Raw genomic sequence first — 19621 nt, 5'->3', positions numbered from 1 at the left:
GTACTCTCTCCTTTAGTTCTCCCAAACTCATTTTATAATTACTGTTTTCCATGTGTAGATTTAGCATGATTACATGTTCAGCTGCCTTGGCTCATATTTTATGGCAAGGTACTTGAGTGAAGAGGCTGATTGTCTTCCATACTACAAGGCAGGGGCTCTGCATGCCCAAATATTAGTTAACTGTTCTTCCCATTAATCATTTCCATTATTTAAATTTCAGACTCCATCAATTTATTTCAAAGTGTTAAATTAAGAATCTGAAACCCCTAAAAACTCTTGTTAAAGGAATAGACTATTGTCTAGTACACAGCTAAATCCACAAGTTAAAAACATAGCAAAACAGCCAGGTGTGGTAAGCTCATGCCTATAATCTCAGCATTTTGGGAGACCAAGGTGGGAGGATCACTTGAGGCCAGGAGTTTGAGACCAGCCTGGGCAACATGGTGATGCCCCATCTCTACAAAAAAATTAAAAAATAAGGGCCGGGCGTGGTGGTTCACGCCTGTAATCCCAGCACTTTGGGAGGCTGAGGCAAGCTGATCACGAGGTCAGGAGATCGAGACCATCCTGGTTAACATGGTGAAACTCCATCTCTACTAAAAATACAAAAAAATTAACCGGGCGTGGTGGCGGGTGCCTGTAGTCCCAGCTACTCAGGAGGCTGAGGCAGTAGAATGGTGTGAACCTGGGAGGTGGAGCTTGCAGTGAGCCAAGATCATGCCACTGCACTCCAGCCTGGGCGACAGAGTGAGACTCCATCTCAAAAAAATAAAATAAAATAAAAAAATAATATATTAGCCAGGTGTGGTGGTGTGCAGTTATAGTCCTAGCTACTTGGGAGGCTGAGGCAGGAGAGTAACTTGGGTCCAGGAGTTCAAGGCAGCAGTGAGCTATGGTCACACCATTGCGCTCCAGCCTGGGTGACAGAGAGAGACCCTATCTCTAAAAAATAAATAAATTTTTAAAATGGCAAAATCCCCAACAATAAACAGTACAATTAAGAAATAATTTGAGATGTTAAATAAAATTAAAATCAGCGATGGTTAATAAAATATGTCGATTATAACAACATTTTTCATTGCCTCATAAAGTCTCATAAATGGAACAAATTAAGTAGTTGCACTGAAGGAATAAATAAGGTTTTCAGATTCGTTTTTTAAACATCTGTGCATTTCCTTTCATCTGCAAATGTAAAATGTCAATTGGCAAGGCTTTAGTTACAGTATACTTACAAAAAAGAATATTCAGGAATTATTGGGTCTTATACTAAAAAAATCTTCTATCTGTCAACTAACAGATGTTTCTGAGAAAATGATAGAAAGATAGAATAACAACTCTGCCCTCTTGGCCCTAAAAATCCAATCACACAAAATTTTGCTACATTTACAACGGTATAAGGATTATGTGTAAATAGCTTTTTACTAGAAAAGAATATAGGCATAATCACATACATGAAGAAAAATTTTAGCAAAGATTGTAAGCTATTTAAAAAAAAAAAAAAAAAAAGACCACAATCAACGAGGGATAAAGAATGGCTCCAATGTGCAAATTATGGAGACAAGCATTCATCTATGTATTCTGGAAAGAAGAGAAAGAATAAACGTTACATTCTAACTCTGAGGTCTCTCAAAAATATGACTGATACCCACGAAAGAGTCACATTGCAGGCTTTAACAAGGATCAAGTTCAGGGTGCTGAATGGTATGCAGAAACCCCTTTAACAACGGAAATTAGAGTAAATGAGAGTCAGTAAGTGCAGTACGTAAATCATCAAGTAATTGAGTCAAATCTCTTGTCTATGAATGAATAATGGTAGGCTTATCTAACATAAAAATAAATAAAAAGGGAAATTACAGGACATAACTCAGATCTATTCAACAAATACTTCTAGAGAACAAATCTGTAATGTGGTTTCTGACATGCTAGAGGTCCAAAGCCTTCCATTTAAAAGGGGGTCACAGCCTCTTTACTCAGGTTCACATTAACAACTCTAATGTTGTGCAAAGCTGCCAGCTGCTGTGAACATGGGAAACAGATGAAGGCCTTTCTGGGAGTGATAGAGTGTGGTCTCAGATGGAGAGAGTCCTATGGAAGAAAGAGTGTAGTAACAGAGAAGGAAAATCCAGTTTTTTAACCTGGACAAGAACTAAGGAGGGGAGTCAGATCCAAGTTATGCATATTAAAGAATCTGCAAATCGCATGAGAATTTAACAGAATTAAATCCAATGAGAATTTAATATGTTTTTATTTCAGAAATCTGAAAACAAATAATGTAAGGATATTCTTGATCAGCACAGCGCCATGCCCACTGACTTTGAATATCAAGCTGTACCCTAAGGAATCACTGAGTCAATGTGAAAGGAAATAAGATGGTCTTGGGGATCTAAAGGATGTGTTCTCACTGGGTGAAGGATAAGGATTGTCAAATTCCTCAGAATGAATGAAACTTTGTGAATATGGTGGGGAAATTGAATCATCATCCAGCGCACAGCAGGGTAGACCAGAAGATGCCAAAGAACCCGTCCAGAACAGTCAGCATCACATTCTAGTTACAAGCAGCAATTTAGTTAATGCAGTTAAATTAATGTTGTAAATTTGAATTAGTACTGTAATATGACATATACTCTATTTCTAAATTGATTTAAGTTTTAAAAAGGTGTAAGAGCTTAAAAATAAAACTCACCAGCTTTATGTTTACACAATTTAAAGTATCATTACAATAAAAATAATTTAACCCAACCCTGGGGTTCTACAAGAAATTATTTTCATTAAAAAAGATACCATCTAAGTCTGAGAAACGTTGGTTAAGTGATTAAGCATACACTGGATTTGAGTCCTGAATCTCATATTTATTATCTGTTTAACTTTGAGCAAGTTAGCAAACCTCTCTGAGCCTCAGTAAGTATCTGAGTAACAATGGCTACTTCACAAAAATAAGGTGAGTAATGATTAAATCAGAGAAGGCAGAAGTACTTAGCACAGTGCCTGAGTCTCAGTAAATACTCAGTACAATCCTCCTCATCATCAATACTGACCACAGGCTCATTGTGTTGTTTTCTTAAATTAGACCCTGTCTTCCTCTTGAGTAAAATAGAAATAACAGCTTTACACATCTTGCAATGGGTCTAAAAAAAGTAGTTGATTAAAAAGGTTGCAAAAAAAAAAAAACTTTGCACATGAAAGTAAAACTTTAGCCAATGCAGTTAATTGCATAATTTATTCAACATATTCACCATCCCCCTTTAGCCAGGCCATCCCTACAGTCTCCTTCCTGTGGGAAGATCATCTTTCCTGCTCCATTGACACCTGGCTTGGCCGTATGACTTGTTTTGGCCAATGAAATGTGAGCAGAAGTAACAAATGCCATAACCAAACAGTAGCTATCAGAGCCCTCTTGTGGATAAACCATTGTTTTTTCTTGTCTACCAGGAGAATAGGCTGTCCAAGAAAGGCACCTTCAGCCTGTGTCCCAGAATAAAGATAACATGGAGCAGAATCACAGACAACCCCTGAGAGAAAGAAGCCACTGAGATGTGGAGGTCCTTTGTTAGCCCAGCACAACCTTGCAATATCTGACTAATACACCCAACTACCACAAATACAGTGCTAAAACAAAATAGGCAACTTTTAGGTTAAAATATAGGACAGCGTTTTCTCATTGATTTATCTCTCATTTCTTTCTTCCTCTACAGATTACCAAACTAGGAAATATCATCCATTCAAGGACAGAATATCTTCTGTTAGGTCTCCAGATAAATGCAAATCATTTGTAAATAATTTATTTTCAGACACAGATGCATACAACCGACTATTTTAACTGCCTCCAAATGTATTCTTTTTATTATTCCTGACCACTGATTTCTTTACTGACAAATAGCTGCTCCTGGTGCTTGGACATCGAGATGAAGGCAATCACTGGAAAAGCCGAAAGGAGGATAAATCCTGCTAGGAGGTGACATAGTTGTACAAACCATCCAAATAGTGAATGCCAGCGAGGATCAATGGGCGTGGGCTGGACCTCATATGATCAGTACACGTGTGAGTGCCTCTCCTGGAGCACAGCCCTAGGAAGAGTCCAGCTGTGCCTGACCCAAGCATGCCTCCCCACCAAAAGAAAGGCAACACATGCACCCACCTCCTGCTATCTGTGATTCCACCTTATAAGGGCTGTGTGACTTACAGATTGCACCAAGTGATGCCCCTGTCTTCACTTGAACCTTTTGCAAAACAGATGATTCAACCCTGTACCTTCCTTGAAGGCAAGAACTATGTCTTCTTCATCTTCATATCTCAGCACTATTTTACACTTGCAATTAAAAGGCAACTCAGTGTAGAGCAGTTTAAAGCATGGGCTCTGAAGAGTCCAAATTCCAGTTTCTCCACTTACTTAGGTTAAGATCTTGCAAGCAGATGCTCTAAGTGCCTACCAATGTCCCTCTGGCCTGAACATTTTAGAGTGCCCCAAAGGCACTGCCAATATCAGAATCTCTGCCTGAGAGCATCTTTTAAACCTGGATAAGCTAATCTTCCCTTGCAGGGTGTAGAAGTCCCAGAGTTAACCACCCTTAAAAAAATCTGACAGATATTTATATACCAGTGTTCACAACAGCATTATTCATGATAGCTAAAAGGTGAAAACAACCGAAATGTCCACTGACGTTGAATGCATAAAGAAAATGAAGCATATACATAAAATGGAATATTATTCATCCTTAAAAAAGAAATGAGGAGGCCAAGGTGGGTGGATCATCTGAGGGCAGGAGTTCAAGACCAGCATGGCTAACATGGCAAAACCTCAACTTTACTAAAAAAATACAAAACTTAGCCAGGCATGTTGGCGTGCACCTGTAGTCCTAGCTACTTGGGAGACTGAGGCATGCGGATCACTTGAACCCAGGAGGCAGAGGTTGCAGTGAGCCAAGATTGTGCCACTGCACTCCCACTTGGGCAACAGAGCAAGACTCTGTCTCAAAAAAAAAAAAAAAAAAGGAAATGAAATTCTGATACATGCTATAACATGAATTTGGAAAACATTACGCTAAGTGAAATAAACCAGCCACAAAAGCACAAATATTGGCTGATATCATTTATATGAGGTACCTAGAATAGTCAAATTCATAGAGACAGAAAGTATAATGCTGGTTTCCAGGGGCTGGGGGAATGTGGAGTTATTGTTTAATTAGTACAAAGTTTCAGTATGGGATGATGAGAAAGCTCTGGAGATTGATGGTGGTGATGGCTGCACAACATTGCAAATATACTTAGTACCACCAAACTGTGCACTTTAAAATGGTTACAATAGTAAATTTTATGTTATGTATATTTTACCACAATAAAATAATAAAAATAAATAAATTTTTAAAAAAAGGAAAGAAGAGCCGGGGGCGGTGGCTCAAGCCTGTAATCCCAGCACTTTGGGAGGCCAAGATGGCCGATCACGAGGTCAGGAGATCGAGACCATCCTGGCTAACACAGTGAAACCCCATCTCTACTAAAAAAAAAATACAAAAAACTAGCCGGGCGAGGTGGCGGGTGCCTGTAGTCCCAGCTACTCGGGAGGCTGAGGCAGGAGAATGGCATAAACCCGGGAGGCGGAGCTTGCAGTGAGCTGAGATCCGGCCACTGCACTCCAGACAGAACGAGACTCCGTATTTAAAAAAAAAAAAAAAAAAAAGGAAAGAATAAAAAACAACTGACATGAGCTAGTGGTGAGACATCCCTACTCTCTTAGACTTTGTGTAAAAATACCCTAAGGCAGGTGTTGTGCACTATCTCTACCATTTCCTTATGGGATTAAACACCAGCTGCCATTGCACAACTCGCTTAACAATGCCCCATCTATTGGCTGCCTTCACTTCCCTGTCTCGCACCCTCATTCACTCACTAGTGACCCCTGTATGTCCCAAGTAATTACTTGTCTCAGGGTCTGCTTCTGTGGGAAACTCAACTAAGACACCGAGGCAAGTTTCTTAATTTCTCTAAATATTATTTTCCTCATCAATAAAAATAATACTTAGATCATGAAGTTATTGTGAAGATTAAACGAGATAATTCTTAAAAGTGCTTAGCACAGTGCCTGACTCACAGTAGATACTTAATATGAGCTTCTTGAATTTCTGGTCTAACAATTATCCACCTTTTTTATAGAAGATAAACTACGTCTCTCAGTTTCAGGAAGAGATTAAAAAATCTAAGAGCCAATTCTTTCCATCTTCTGTGTGAATAACATCTCTCATGACTTAGCACTCATCATTTAACCAACTACAAGAGGTATTAGAAAGAACTGGAATTTTGTATCCAACTCCATCTTTTGCCTAGAGGTGGGCTGAGCCCACAAAAAAAGTTAGATAAGCTCCCCAGATAGCAAGCAGACCCACCCAGGACAGACAGATAACCACCATTCCCTCCTGACCTCAGGAATTAGAGGGCTGTGGGGTCAATTATACACAAACTTTAATCTGGTAAATTTTATCCGTATCCCTTTCTCTCTTTGGCTACAAATGTACCCTCCTAAGGTTTATGGCAAAGACTAGGATTCATTTAGTCTTTTTCTAGTTCCACAGTACAGCATTTTAACAAATGAAACCATGCGATCATGAAATTCTCATTGAGGTAAATCCTTTGCCAAATGTCATTTTATTTTGCTTTGATTTCTTGTTACTTGCTTGCCAAAATACACAGAGATTTTATCATAATAATCACCTATTCTGACTAGCAAACCAAAGGATTAGGTTACATACTCTGGTGGACTCATAAATAAGACTGATGAGAAATCCAATTTCTGTCCCTTGCTTTTGTAGAAAATGCCTTTCTGAATATGTACTTTTTAAAAAGCTGAACAAACAAAACTTACCTTGAATTACATGTTAAAAAGGGAAACTGTTCCCAAAAACAAATAAATGATAAAATCCCAAATTCCATCTTGCTCTTTAATGTAATCCCTAAAGCTTTTTTCCAACATTTCATACATACATAGCCTTTAACTTCACTCACAACTATAAATAGTTGGCCAACTTAAGTTCAAAGCATCTGACTAAAGCTAACCACTAGCCATATTGGGCATGCCTAATGGTTTCACTGTTTGGCTCAATTACATCATGAGCTAAATACTTATCCCTATATTATTGCCTACATTTTTCCATTTTCCACTTATAAATTAATGACAAAATTCAAGAAATATTCAGGTGATTGCACAAATTCTGTTGTGCAAATATGGTGATGCTGATGAACTAAAACTACTTGTTGGCAAGTAAGGTCATGATACAGTAGCTCAGAATGGTGGTTCATAAGCTACAGCACAGAAGATTAATGTATGAAAGACAATTTAACAGTGTTACTGTATAATGTGCAAGAGTGTAAATCATACCAAAGTAAAGTCAGAGGCAGTCACTATGCACGGGGCATTGAATAGTGTTCTGGCCCATAACTCCCAATCTTGTACATTTCAAGGAATAATGAAACTATTTCCATTCATGAACTTTCTCAGACCACTTTCAGAAGCTGTACACTATGAATTACTCCAAGTATTCCCCTCAATTAATCTAACGCAGTCAGTTTCATTCTGCCCATTAACTACAAAGATTTTAAAACACAATGTATACTCTCTGTGCTCTGCTTAAAATTTGCTGAAATGAACTTTGTCCTACGTGATATTTGGAAAGAGTCTCAAAACCAACAAGTGGTGTGGAGTCCCACTGCAAATTTTTACCAGAAGATATTTTTCCTCACTGGGAAAATGATCTTTCAAAATTATTAAGGCTGCATAAATTGTTTGGTCAATGAATCAGAATGGACATTGCTAGGAGTCCCAAAGCCATAATAATCAATCTTTCTATTGTTCTCCAGGTCATCTTGCCACCCTCTCTTCCCAATAGCAAGCCCCATACTCCCACAAGCATCAAAAGTAGGTAATTATTGCCATGACAGTGAAATAAAAGGAGAATAAAGAGCAGTCAGAGTCTTTGATCATATCCGTCCCCTACTTGAAATGTCTTGAAGGTTTAAGCTTGAGTCCCAACTCTTCAATGGCTCACAGGGTCTCGTGCCCTGTCACGCTCTCTGGCTCCTCTTACCATCCGTCATCCTGAGCCAAGCTAAACTCCAGCTCTGCAGTTCTATCTACCTTTACCTCTATGAACCCTGAATCTCACATTCTCTTGCTTACCTTTGGACCTAGTGCATGCTATTCCCCCTGTTATTTGTACCTTCAAATCCTCCCTCCTCTGGCTAATTCCATTTACCCTTCAGTGACACTTTAGGTGCTACTTTCTTCAGGAAGCCTTCTTTCATTCTTCATCCATGACTCTCCTAAGTCTTCCGTGACAGCCTGGATGTTCCCCCAAAGAGCATCCATTATTGCCTGCTTACTTTTTGGTGCTCCTCTAGATACTACAATCCCTGAGCTTCCCCACAAAATTACCTGCTCTCTTAACGGTCCCCCCAACACATACACACCCCATTCCCAGAAGAAGACTGGCACAAAGCAAGCATACACTCATATGATGAATACATAACAGAATGGCTTAATTCTTTGTTACTAATGTCTATTATGAAAGAACACCAGCCATTCCTGTTTTCCAGGTTAAAATAACTAATAAAATGATAATTACTTAGTTGAATCTCTGCATGAAGAAACTTGTAAAAATATATATATAATAGGTCTAGAAGAGTGCCTTTGAAGCAAATTGGACTAGATGATAGAGAAACAGAGATCCCAAATAAGGAGAAAGCTAGTGGCAAAGCCAGAAAGGAAACTTAGGGCTTGTGACCCCAGGTCAGTGCTATGTCTCTGTATCCAAAAGAATCTGCTCTGAAGTTATTCTAAGCAACTATTCATGTTGTGAATTCAAGGTGGCCCATGAATGCATTCAAAGCCCATGTATAAAAAGAGAGTTATTTCTCAGCTTTCACAAAAAAGGTGAAGAATTCCCCTTGCGTGCCTCCACTAACTGCTCCACGCTCACAAGCCTGATGAACAGCAGCCACCAAGACCCAGATGCTTTTGTATCCACTCAGCATCAAACAGGACCTATTTTCAACGAGCCCATACAAATGCCACGCTGTTATCCCACTCACTACCCAACCTCCTGCTTCCTGTCAGGGAGAGGCTTCAGGAACAATACGAATAAAGGGTCAAAATGCAAAACAAAGAAGGGGGAGGAAGGAACGTTACAGCCTTAGAAGGGAAGGAAAAACACACATCACCAGAAGGAAAGAAAAGACATCAAAAATCCTCTCCTAAGACATGAATGTAGAAAAAAGAGTCAACAATCCTGCTCCTCTCGGAACCTGCCCCTTGAATCACGGCCGCTCCTTGACATGATGACAGCTGGAGCCAGCTGGCAAAATGGAGCATGGCTAATCTGCCTCAAGCCAGGCACAAGAAAGACATCTTGGTAGGAATTTGATGTCCACCAGTATCACTGAGAAAATAACCAGTGATCATGGGACCACCCTAAACTCACATCTTGCAGAGTTGCTCAACTCTCACTGCCAGAGCAGCTCCCAGACCCCAAACCCACCTTCAATCACCTCAGGCCCATAGAGGATGAACTCCCAGCCTGACCACACCCATCTTATTATAGAGAAATTTGCCACATAAGAACTGGTAACCACAGTGCACAACTAGGTTCAATTTCTTGTATGAAACCCCACTCTTTCTTACTGTAATTAGTCATACCATTTAGCAGAAATATTTCATGGTTTGCATAAGGATCTGAGCTTATTCTTAAAGAACAGTCACATTGCTCAATTCCCATTTAAGCTCTAGTCTTCTGACCCACTAAGAAGTTGCCTTGAATTAATAGTTTGCTCCTAATGCATTTAGGGTAAATGCACTTTGCTTCCTGCAACTCATTCATGCCCTGAAATAACAGAATGACAACTACCTTTAGGGGTGGAAAGTATTAAGACAGGAAAAGAGAGCTAATGCTATCAGACCACACACACACATACATACACACACACACACACTCACACAGGATAATCAAGTAAGCAAAAAAAGACTGAAAAATAAACCATAGCAAAACTAAGTTGCTGGTATAAGGTATCTATGAACATTGTGGCTGGCCTTTGGTTTTCAGGTGTATCTCAGAGATGCCCTTCCAACTTTTCATCCAGTGGGGCAATAATCTCACCATTGACTTCCAGGAAAAAAATAATCACTTAGTTCCTTCCTGAAAGTTCTTCCTGTCTTTATTTATTTTCTTCTCTTCTTCCATGCACACACGCTGTCTCTCTCTTTTTAATTTTGTTGAGTGCTGATTAGGTGCCAGCAACTAGATATTTCTGGGATCTGACCAAGTGAGCTCTGCTTGGCAGAGTCAACATGAGTTCAAGAACAGAGGAAGTACAACTTCAAAGCAACAAATCTGGAAGATGTAAGTGGAGAAGGAATGCCCAAGAGGTTAACAGCAGAACTTGAGGCACGCCCTGGGAATTGGCCAGCCAAGTGCTGAAGAAATTAGGCTGGAGTAGCAGATGAACTGGCCCAAGAGAGGTGTAACCAATTATATGAACAATTAAGTCAGTGAGATAGTGGCCTTGGACTTCCCCAGCTGAAAGAATGAACAGAAAATCACAAAGAAGGCTCAGCCCTGGCCGTGAAAGTGAGACAGCTTAGAATTCCTGGTGCTTTTGGCATTGACACTGGTAAGGCTTGGTGATTGTTTCTGATGCAATTGTGGGGCCACTCACTGTTTCTACTTTCTCTAGTGATAATTTAGCAGCCTTGAGAGTAAGGCAGAGGTGGATTCAAATTCTGGCTCTGCCACAGCATTAACTCTGAGCAAGCTTTTCTATTCCTTCAATCATTGAACAAATACTTATAGAACATCTTGGCACCAGGGATACAGCAAAAGGCAAAGCTCCTGCCTTCATGGAACTTATCAAACTCTTTGAGTCTCAGTTTCCTCACCTATAAAATGGGATAATACGTTTACCTGTATAGGTAATATGAAATGAGCAATATAAAGCACCTAGCACAGTGCCTACCGCATAGTAAATGCTCAATAAGTGGTGCTCTTCATATAACAGAGCAAATGTATCCATCACTTCCAACTGGAGTATTAGCTCCAAGTAGTAAGGAACTATCTGTGGTTCATCTCTGTACCCCCAGTGCCTATCACAAAGTAGATACCCAATAAATACTTCATAAGTCAATCACTACTTAATTAATAACAGCCATTGTTATGGTAACTGATAGTCATTATTCCTTTCTAAGCCACATAGATTCTATACTTAAAAAAGCAATGTGGCAGCCGGGTGTGGTGGCTCACGCCTGTAATCCCAGCACTTTAGGGGGCCGAGGCGGGCGGATCACGAGGTCAGGAGATCAAGACCATCCTGGCTAACACGGTGAAACCCTGTCTCTACTAAAAATACAAAAAACAAAACAAAACAAAAAAGCAACATGGCATAAAGGCTTTTTTTTTTTTTTTTTAAGAACAGTAAGGTGCACTATACAATATGTCTTCAGGCACTTTTTAAACATGAAAACGAATGTTATTGAGCATAAAGATTTCAATTCAAAGAATCTATTTGAACAGGACAGTAGATGTAGGTGCCAGCCCACTGCTTTCCTAACTACAAAGTAAGGACAAGCTGGCCAGGCTTCAGGTTAATCCAGAAGGCACCCAAAACGTAAGTTACATAAAGTTTAGCAGATATGCTCAAAGATGACGTATCAGTAAACATAAGCAGAAAAGTGCTGCAGAAACCAAAAATCAGAAAATCTTCATTGTTTAAAACAACCAAAGTTTACTTCTTGGTCTATATGTCCAACTCCAGTTGACTGGAAGCTGTGTTCATTTAGTGACTGAAAGGCCCAGGCAGATGGAGGGCTCCATCTCAACACACATTTCCATAATCATTGCAGTAGAAGAGAGCACTGGGTGCTCTCACACTGGAAATCAAATGTTCTAGCATGGAAGTGATGCAAGGCACTTACAACATATGCCTGGAAGGAAAGAAAAAGTGGCTATGGGGAACATTAACAGTCTCTACCACAGATGATATCAAGACACAACCTGTGGAATAACAAAGGGATTTGTTAAAGATGATGCACAAATAAAACATCTGAACAGCTATAAGATTCACATAATCCTGGACCAGGAAGGGTGTGTAGGTATCATTTTAGAGCAGTGGCCTCAACGTAAAGATACCTCATGCAACATAAATCTGGACCCTACATTTCCAGAACAGCTCTGCTTCCTATAAATATACTGAGGGTCCAGATAAATTTTTATTTAGGAAACAAAAAGTTTTAACAGCTGAAAAACATTTGAAAACTATGAATGTAAACCAAATCCTTTATTTTACAGATTTAAAAAGTAAAGAGAAGAAAAAAAGGAGACACAGACAGTTAAAGTAACCCCAATCTACCCCGCAAGGAAGGTCTAGAATGTTTAGCAGAAATAAGTCCATGGACAGAATCTAATGTACCACTGCAGCACCTTCTGACCTTACCCTTCACCTCTGCTACCTTTAACTGGCACTGTGAGCCAGACCCAGACCAAAGTCATGTAATACAAGGTCATCAAGGGCTCAATAAATGGTATTGACAATGAGTAGAAGACCCCACCCCACAGCATTAAATAGTGATTCATATCCCATTAGCAATTCTCTATATTACTCATTCCCTACTTCTGGGCAAATGTGAAGCCATCGGTAGAAGTGAATACTAGTCTTCAGGAGACTTTCATTTTGTTCTCAGGTTAACAGCAACTATGATTTGGGTTCACTGAATTCCATTATCTTCTCATGTCCCCAGCTCTGTTTCATGCCCAGTTTTCCCTCCACCTCCACTCGCACTAAAGCATGTATGTCATGCACTCAAGCCTCAGTGGACTCCAAACCTCTGGTCTCTGTCTTTTTCAATGGCTTTATACTCACTAGCCCATGAAATCAAACTCAAATATTTCAATCAGGAATCCAGGTGCCTCCTCAGTCTTACTCCAGCCTAATTTTCCAATATTATCTCCACTACAGTACTTATCCTGCCCAGCCAGACGCAAGATGATGATCCTGAAAGTCAAAATGACATTGTTTTGAACCCATAACACTTCCACTTACTGGTTGGGCAAGTCCTTAACCCCTCTAAGTTTTAATGTTCTCACCTGCAAAATAGGTGATAGCATCTACTTTGAGGGTTTTCTTGAGAAGGTATGTATTAGTGAGGAGTATGTGGCCACAAGTAATAAGTAGTGGCTTACAAGTAAAGAACTTTTTTGTTTCATGCAATAAGAAGTACAGGGGAAGGCAGTCTGGGCTGGTACTATGAATGAACAATGTCACCAAGACCAAGATCCTTCCAGACTCCAGCTTTGCCATTTGTAAGACATGATTTTGGCTGGGCACAGTGGCTCACACCTGCAATCCCAGCACTTTGGGAGGCCAAGGCAGGGAGATCACTTGAGCTCAGGAGTTCAAGACCAGCCTGAGCAACACGGGGAAACCTCATCTTTACAAAAGTATACAAAAATCAGCCAGGCATGGTAGTGCACACCCGTAGTTCCAGCTACTACGAAGACTGAGGTAGGAGAATCACTTGAGCCAGGGAAATCAAGGCTGCGTGAGCTGAGATCCGTGCCACTGCACTCCAGGCTCGGTGACAGAGTGAGGCCCTGTCTCAAAAGCAAACAAACAAAATAAAAACCATGACTTTATCTTCATTGTTGTAGTTGGCTGCTACCCCTCCAGGCATTGCACCGATGATCTCAGCAGCAAGAAGCTAAAAGCTGAAAAGTTCTTGGAGTATAACAACCAGGTGTGTCCCACTCACCACATTTTCAGGAAAGCCTCCACCCAACAACTTCCACTTATGTCATTATCAGACTCAACTCTCATGGCCACTCTAAGTCCAAGGGAGTCTTGGGAAGGTGAGGTGGGCTTATTTCCATCTCAGACAAAATTGGGTTTCTTTTAGTTAGAAAGGAGAAAATGAATGTTGGGTAGGCAACCAGCAATGCCTACCCAATATTAAATATCTTATGGAAAGTGCTAAGCACAGTGCCTAACACATAATTAACTGCCCAATAGAAGTTAGGCTATAAATACTACTGTTATAATTATTATTGTTGTTGTTATTCACCTTTCTTACTCTCTGGCCAAATGGAATAACTCAATATCCATGTGTGCCCCTACGTTTTTATGGTATCCCTTGCTCTATCTGCATCTCCAACTCTCCCTGCTTTAAGGTCCAGGAAAATGCCATTGCATCCAAGAAGTCCTTCCTTACACTTATTCCTAATGATAAGTTTCATGGTGGCAGGACCCACATCAGATAAAAACTGTGTTCACCAAAGTTTTTAGAGACTGAACATTGTCTCTTGGAACACAGTAGGTTCTAATAAATAATGCCTTAATAATTTAAGTAATTCATATGTATACACCAACCTGCTTTACAGCCAGCCCTCTAAAATCAAACACAGTATATTCCTGAAATGCAGAAGTTAAGCACCAGGTTTATATGTCACACAGCCAGCAATGGGAGTAAGGGGATGAAAATTGCATTCCCCAAGACAAAGAAAAAATTAGAAAAGCCTCTCACCATAATTTTTACATGCTGTTGGAATCTGGATCATAGTTCATCAGATATTCGCTCCCTTACTGTGAACAGAGTCTACTTTTACACACAAGTTTTGTCCAAAATAGTGCTTTGTCCAAAATAGGTTATCAGTGAAAGTGACATTTGCTCGTGCAGTTTGCCTCTTGGCTCCAGTGATCTGCCAGGAGAAGAGTATGCCCCAAGTAGCTGCCATCCCTTCAGCCTGGGCCCCAGGACACATGTGGAGCAGAATGGAACCCAACCCACAGCCTCTGCACAGCCACCCCAAGGAGCCCAACCTATACCAGCCAAATCACGGTCAACCTGAAGACCCATGAGTGTGAAAATAAATACCTGTTGCTGTAATTCGGAGTTTTGTTACACTGCCAAAGCTGACTAATATATCTTATCATTTGATATATGTTAGCATGTCTTATATCTTCATTCACTTTGTTCCTTTTCTTCACATAAAAAGAACAGGCTAAAGAATCTCCATGTTTTGTACATCCAGTGATTTCTACCTTTGGATCAACTATTTTAAATTTATGAGACCCACATTACCATGAATATTGGTGCTTTTCTGTGTTTTCCATTCATCCTATGTTTCTAAACTAAGAAAATCACAATAAAATATAAAGGAATAGTGTAAACATTGCTGAAACAGAAACTGTTGGCTGGCAAGTAGGTGCCCCATGGACCAGCCAAAATGTTAACTGGTTAGCAGATTTAAAAAAAAAAAAAAAAAGGGCTAGAGGATGTCCTAGTAAAACAAGCAAATGCAGATTGTACAAAAGTCAACCTAACCAAAGTCAAAGACTCTTTAGGTAAATTTGTGGACTCCAACATCATTCACCTTATTTTTCAGGATACCTGTTTTGGCAAACCTTCACCACTGAGTTTCACCAATGGGAAGAGACTGATAAGGCTTACATCTTGTAGCATTTCCAACATATTAAAAACAAGAGAGCTGGTCACACCTGTAATGCCAGCACTTTGGGAGGCCAAGGCAGGAGGATTACCTGAGGTCAGGAGTTCGAGACCAGCCTGGCCAACATGGTGAAACCCCGTCTCTACTAAAAATACAAAAATTAGAGAGGCATGGTGGCAGGCACCTGTAATCCCAGCTACTTGGGAGGCTGAGGCAGGAGAATCACTTGAACCCAGGAGGCGGAGATTGCAGTGAGCCAAGATCGCGCCACTACACTCCAGCCTGTGTGACAGGAGCAAGACTCCATTTCAAAAAACAATAAAAAATAAAATAAGAGGGTCATGCTATTACAAAAGAATAATTTTAAATATCATTATAGCTAATCACTAATAGAAAACGGTCTCTGTAAATAACAAAGAAAATAAAACCCTAATCCCTTGGTGGGGAGACAATTGAATGATGTTAGGAGCATTTATTCAACCAAGATCTATTTAAAACTCCAATTGGAAATTTAAGGTGTCAAGAAAAATGGAAGAGTGTGAATTTTGTTTTGTTTTACCTTCTTTAAGTCATCATCATTAAGTTTGGAACTAAATTTCTAGCGAGTCAAAATTTTTATTTTATCATATGTTATATTTTTTATATTTTATTATGTTTCTACTGGAAATATATAATAAACAAAGTTACTAAATTTGCTTATTGACCCATGCCACAGCCTTAAAATGGAAAAGCAAAACAGGCTGATAAAAGGACTGTCAGAATCACAGTGGACTCTTAAGAGGGTTAGCTCTACGTATGCTGGGAGAACCTACACTTCAGACTGGACACATGCAGACTACACAACCCAAATTTGAAGTCAAGGCCATGGCCAAGGTCATGGGCTCTGGATAAGACAAACCTGGGCTCAGGTTCTTGCTTTCATACTAAACTGTGGCAAGATGCTTAATTCCTTCTAGTTACTCATCTATAATTTGGGCATAAGAATAGTACCTACTTCACAGGGGCTCCACAAGGTTTAAAAAAGATAATGCATATAAAGTACTTAACAAAGTGCTTGCCTATGCACTAATAATGATGATGATAGTAATAGTAATAATACTGCTTTGACAACCCCGACTTCTACATGAAAACCATTCTAATCAGTATATTCTGGCTCACAGTCTGTTTATGAAATGCTTAATTCACAGCATTATGTTCACATCCAGGTACAGCTTCTATAAAGTGACAGCTCTTTGGATCAATCAGTAATTTTTTAAATGAATTCAGGGAGAAGGGTGTTGAAAAATCAGCCTTTCACTAGTAGTGAGTTGAGAAGGATCTGGTCCTTCACCCATGATTCATCCACCGGTGAAAGTCTTGCTGGTGAAAATCATGACACCATCACCTTCCACACCCCTCCCTGCCAAAACTGTAAAAGTATTTTATTAAAGCACAGAAGCAAAGAGACAAGATGGCTTACAGGAGAAAAAGGCAAACTCTACTACTCCCCAGAAAGAAAATGACTTGACCCCACCACCACCAAACTGACATTCTGCAAAAGAGAACAAGGCAGCCCTCACTTCCAGAAGTTGAGTTAACTGTCAGAACTAAAAGAATCCCTTCTATTCATGTGACTCCCCATAAAGAACGTTTGCCGGCTTCAAAAATATCTTATAAATCCATCCAGTAGAGCCAAGACCCAAGTACTGTATACTGAGAAACAATGTGACTTTACAAGGACAAGAGTGACCATAGGAGACAAAGTGCCACACCCTTTTCCGGATAGCTCAACGGCACATGGTGTCTCTTATAAAGACTGCAATTCTGGAGAAATAGGTGGGCAATTCTAACACCCCCTCCCCCAATTCCTTCTTTACACAGATTCATTTTCATTTTTAAGCCAATGGCCTTGGCATCCGCAACTACTACAACTAATAATCAGTGGGGTGGTGGGTAAGGGATGGGGAGGACAAGGAAACACGGGTCAAATATACTTGCTTCTAAAAGTCCATTTTCAAAGAGTTTTCTTCCCGCTTGTCTGCCTCTCACAGCTGGATCCCCATACCAGGTGGAAACCAATGGTTAAGTAAAACCACTGATTTAAAGAGCCAACCAGGAAACTAACCATGACAAGTGGGAGCTGCCCTCCTCTCCCGAGCATTGATTGGTTCTTTGGGTTCCACGGGTCCCCATTCTACCCACGTAAGTGGCAGGTGTGGCTGTCAATCACAGAGGGAACTGACAATTCACCGCTCCGGGAGTAAATTGCCTTTCATCCAGCAAAGGCAGGTAGCCGCCTAAAATCGATCTGACTCCTAAAAGAGCGGACCCTCCCTCTCCGGCAAGAACAGAGACCTTTAAGTACAAAATAAATAAGGCAGGGCCGAACGGAGAGTTTACGAGCGCTATTTTATTACCCCGAACCAAAGCAGCTCTTAATCTTCACTGTCCTAAGATGATCTTTCAAAGGCTCGTACGGTATTTTTTTAAATTAGGTACACCTTCGTAAGTATCCCTTTTTTGTATAATTAGGAGATGGGGAGGAGGAGAGAAGGAATGCCGTTCAGTTCAATTTCACGTATTCCTTTTCATACACCATCCCCTAGCCCTCCCCATAAATCGGCTTCATTTTCCCTGACACGGGTTTTTTTTTTTTTAAACACACGCTCCCCTCGGAGCCCACCCAGGCAGCCAGCCACCCCACCCCCTGGGCTGGGGCTCCACCTTTCTCCACTTTGTTCTGCTTGGGGTTGCTCAAGACCCCCGCCCCCGCTAATACCCCACCCCTCGAGGCAAGAGGGGACGCCAGGCAGAAAAGGGGGATCTGAGAGAAGAAAGGCGATGGCAGTGAGGGTGGCTGCCGGAGAGGGACTGCGGGAGGTGGCCCGGGCCGCCGGGGCTAGCGAGCGGCGCCCGCGCGCCGGAGGAAACCGTGCACTTGTTCCAATCCGGGGGTTTAGACATCAAGGCAAATCCTCCCTTAGGCCGCCCCATCCCTTCCCCCGCCCGAGAAAGCCCCGGAGGAGGCGGATGGTTCACCCCTAGGCTCCCCACGATAACGCATTGCAGCTCCCCACAAGCGAGGGGGACCCGGCACGAGGGATGCCCGGGCACGGGTACCCCGAGGGAGCTGGGCACCAGGCGGCCCCGACCCCAGCGTCGGCGTCTCACCTTTCGGATGCTCGCCCCGGGGCCGTCCCACATGGATTTTTACAACCTCTCGTCGCCTTGGCCCCGGGCGGCCGGGAGGAGCAGGAGCCGGCGCCGGAGCCGGAGACCGAGCGAGCAGGAGCGGGAGGCGGAGGAAGAGGAGGAGAAGCGGGGCGGGGAACCGGGAGGGAGGAAAGAAGGGAAGGAGGAGGACACCGCTCGGAGGGCCGGGGCCAGGCGCGGGGCCGGGCGGGGCCGGCGGCCGAGGGGGCGGCACCCGCCGCAGTCCCGAGACGCGCGCTCGCGCGGCGCTGCCAGGCGCTGCGCTCGGCTGGGCCCCCACCCGGCCGGCCCGCACGCTCGCCCGCTCGCGGAGGCCCTGACTCACATTCCCAGCATTCCCGAGGAGCCGCTAGGGGGGCCGGGGCTGGGGCCCGGGCGCCTCCGCTGGGGGCAGCAGAAAGCGCACGGCATAGGCAGGGGTCTTCGCAGCGCCTCCTCCCGGCATGCCGCGGCGCGAAGCACCTGGGCCCCATCTTCTGTCCCCGACGCCCCTTCCCGGGTACCCCCCTCCAAAAGCTGCCAGGCACTCCCGGAACTTGTCATGTGGCTTTGGTGACAGAGGCAGGGATGGCACTTAACTTTTAAGTTAAGCATTGGAGTAGGGGGTCGTGGTTACCATACCCTGGCACCGTCCATCAGCTTTAACGTTCCTTGGGAGGTTGAAAGGATTTCCTAAGATCTTTACTTTCTTGTTCCCCCAAAGACAAGACAGAATGAAAGATAAAGACGGGAACAGGAGAAAAGATCGTATCCGTCATATTCATTGGGTGCCTCTTCTGTGCCCTGAAATGTGCTTGCATTGTCCCAATTTAAGGTAGAAAGATGATATCTGAGTTGATACGCGCGCACACAGGCACACACACACGCACGCACACACACGCGCGCACACACACACACCTCAAGGTAATGAGCAAGAGGATTTGGACAAGTTTTTCATTGGAAAAAGCTTCCACTCA

At 42.1% G+C, this 19621-nt stretch overlaps 1 protein-coding gene across 3 annotated transcripts in view; it reads right to left on the bottom strand.

The window, feature by feature from the left end:
• The window catches only part of ERC2 (ELKS/RAB6-interacting/CAST family member 2), a 970915-nt gene extending 952176 nt beyond the window's left edge, over window positions 1–18739 (bottom strand). For 2 of the 3 annotated variants that reach the window (XR_003118096.1, XM_025375698.1), the window contains exon 1: window positions 18624–18739. The gene's annotated coding sequence lies outside the window, so the exon portion shown is untranslated. The remainder of the gene's footprint in view (window positions 1–18623) is intronic. The other variant, XM_025375697.1, reaches the window with a different exon arrangement.
• Between the last annotated feature and the right edge of the window lie 882 nt (window positions 18740–19621).

This window comes from Theropithecus gelada, chromosome 2 (genome assembly GCF_003255815.1).
Source record: "Theropithecus gelada isolate Dixy chromosome 2, Tgel_1.0, whole genome shotgun sequence".
NCBI lineage: Eukaryota > Metazoa > Chordata > Mammalia > Primates > Cercopithecidae > Theropithecus > Theropithecus gelada.
This window is presented reverse-complemented; position numbering and strand designations above follow the sequence as displayed.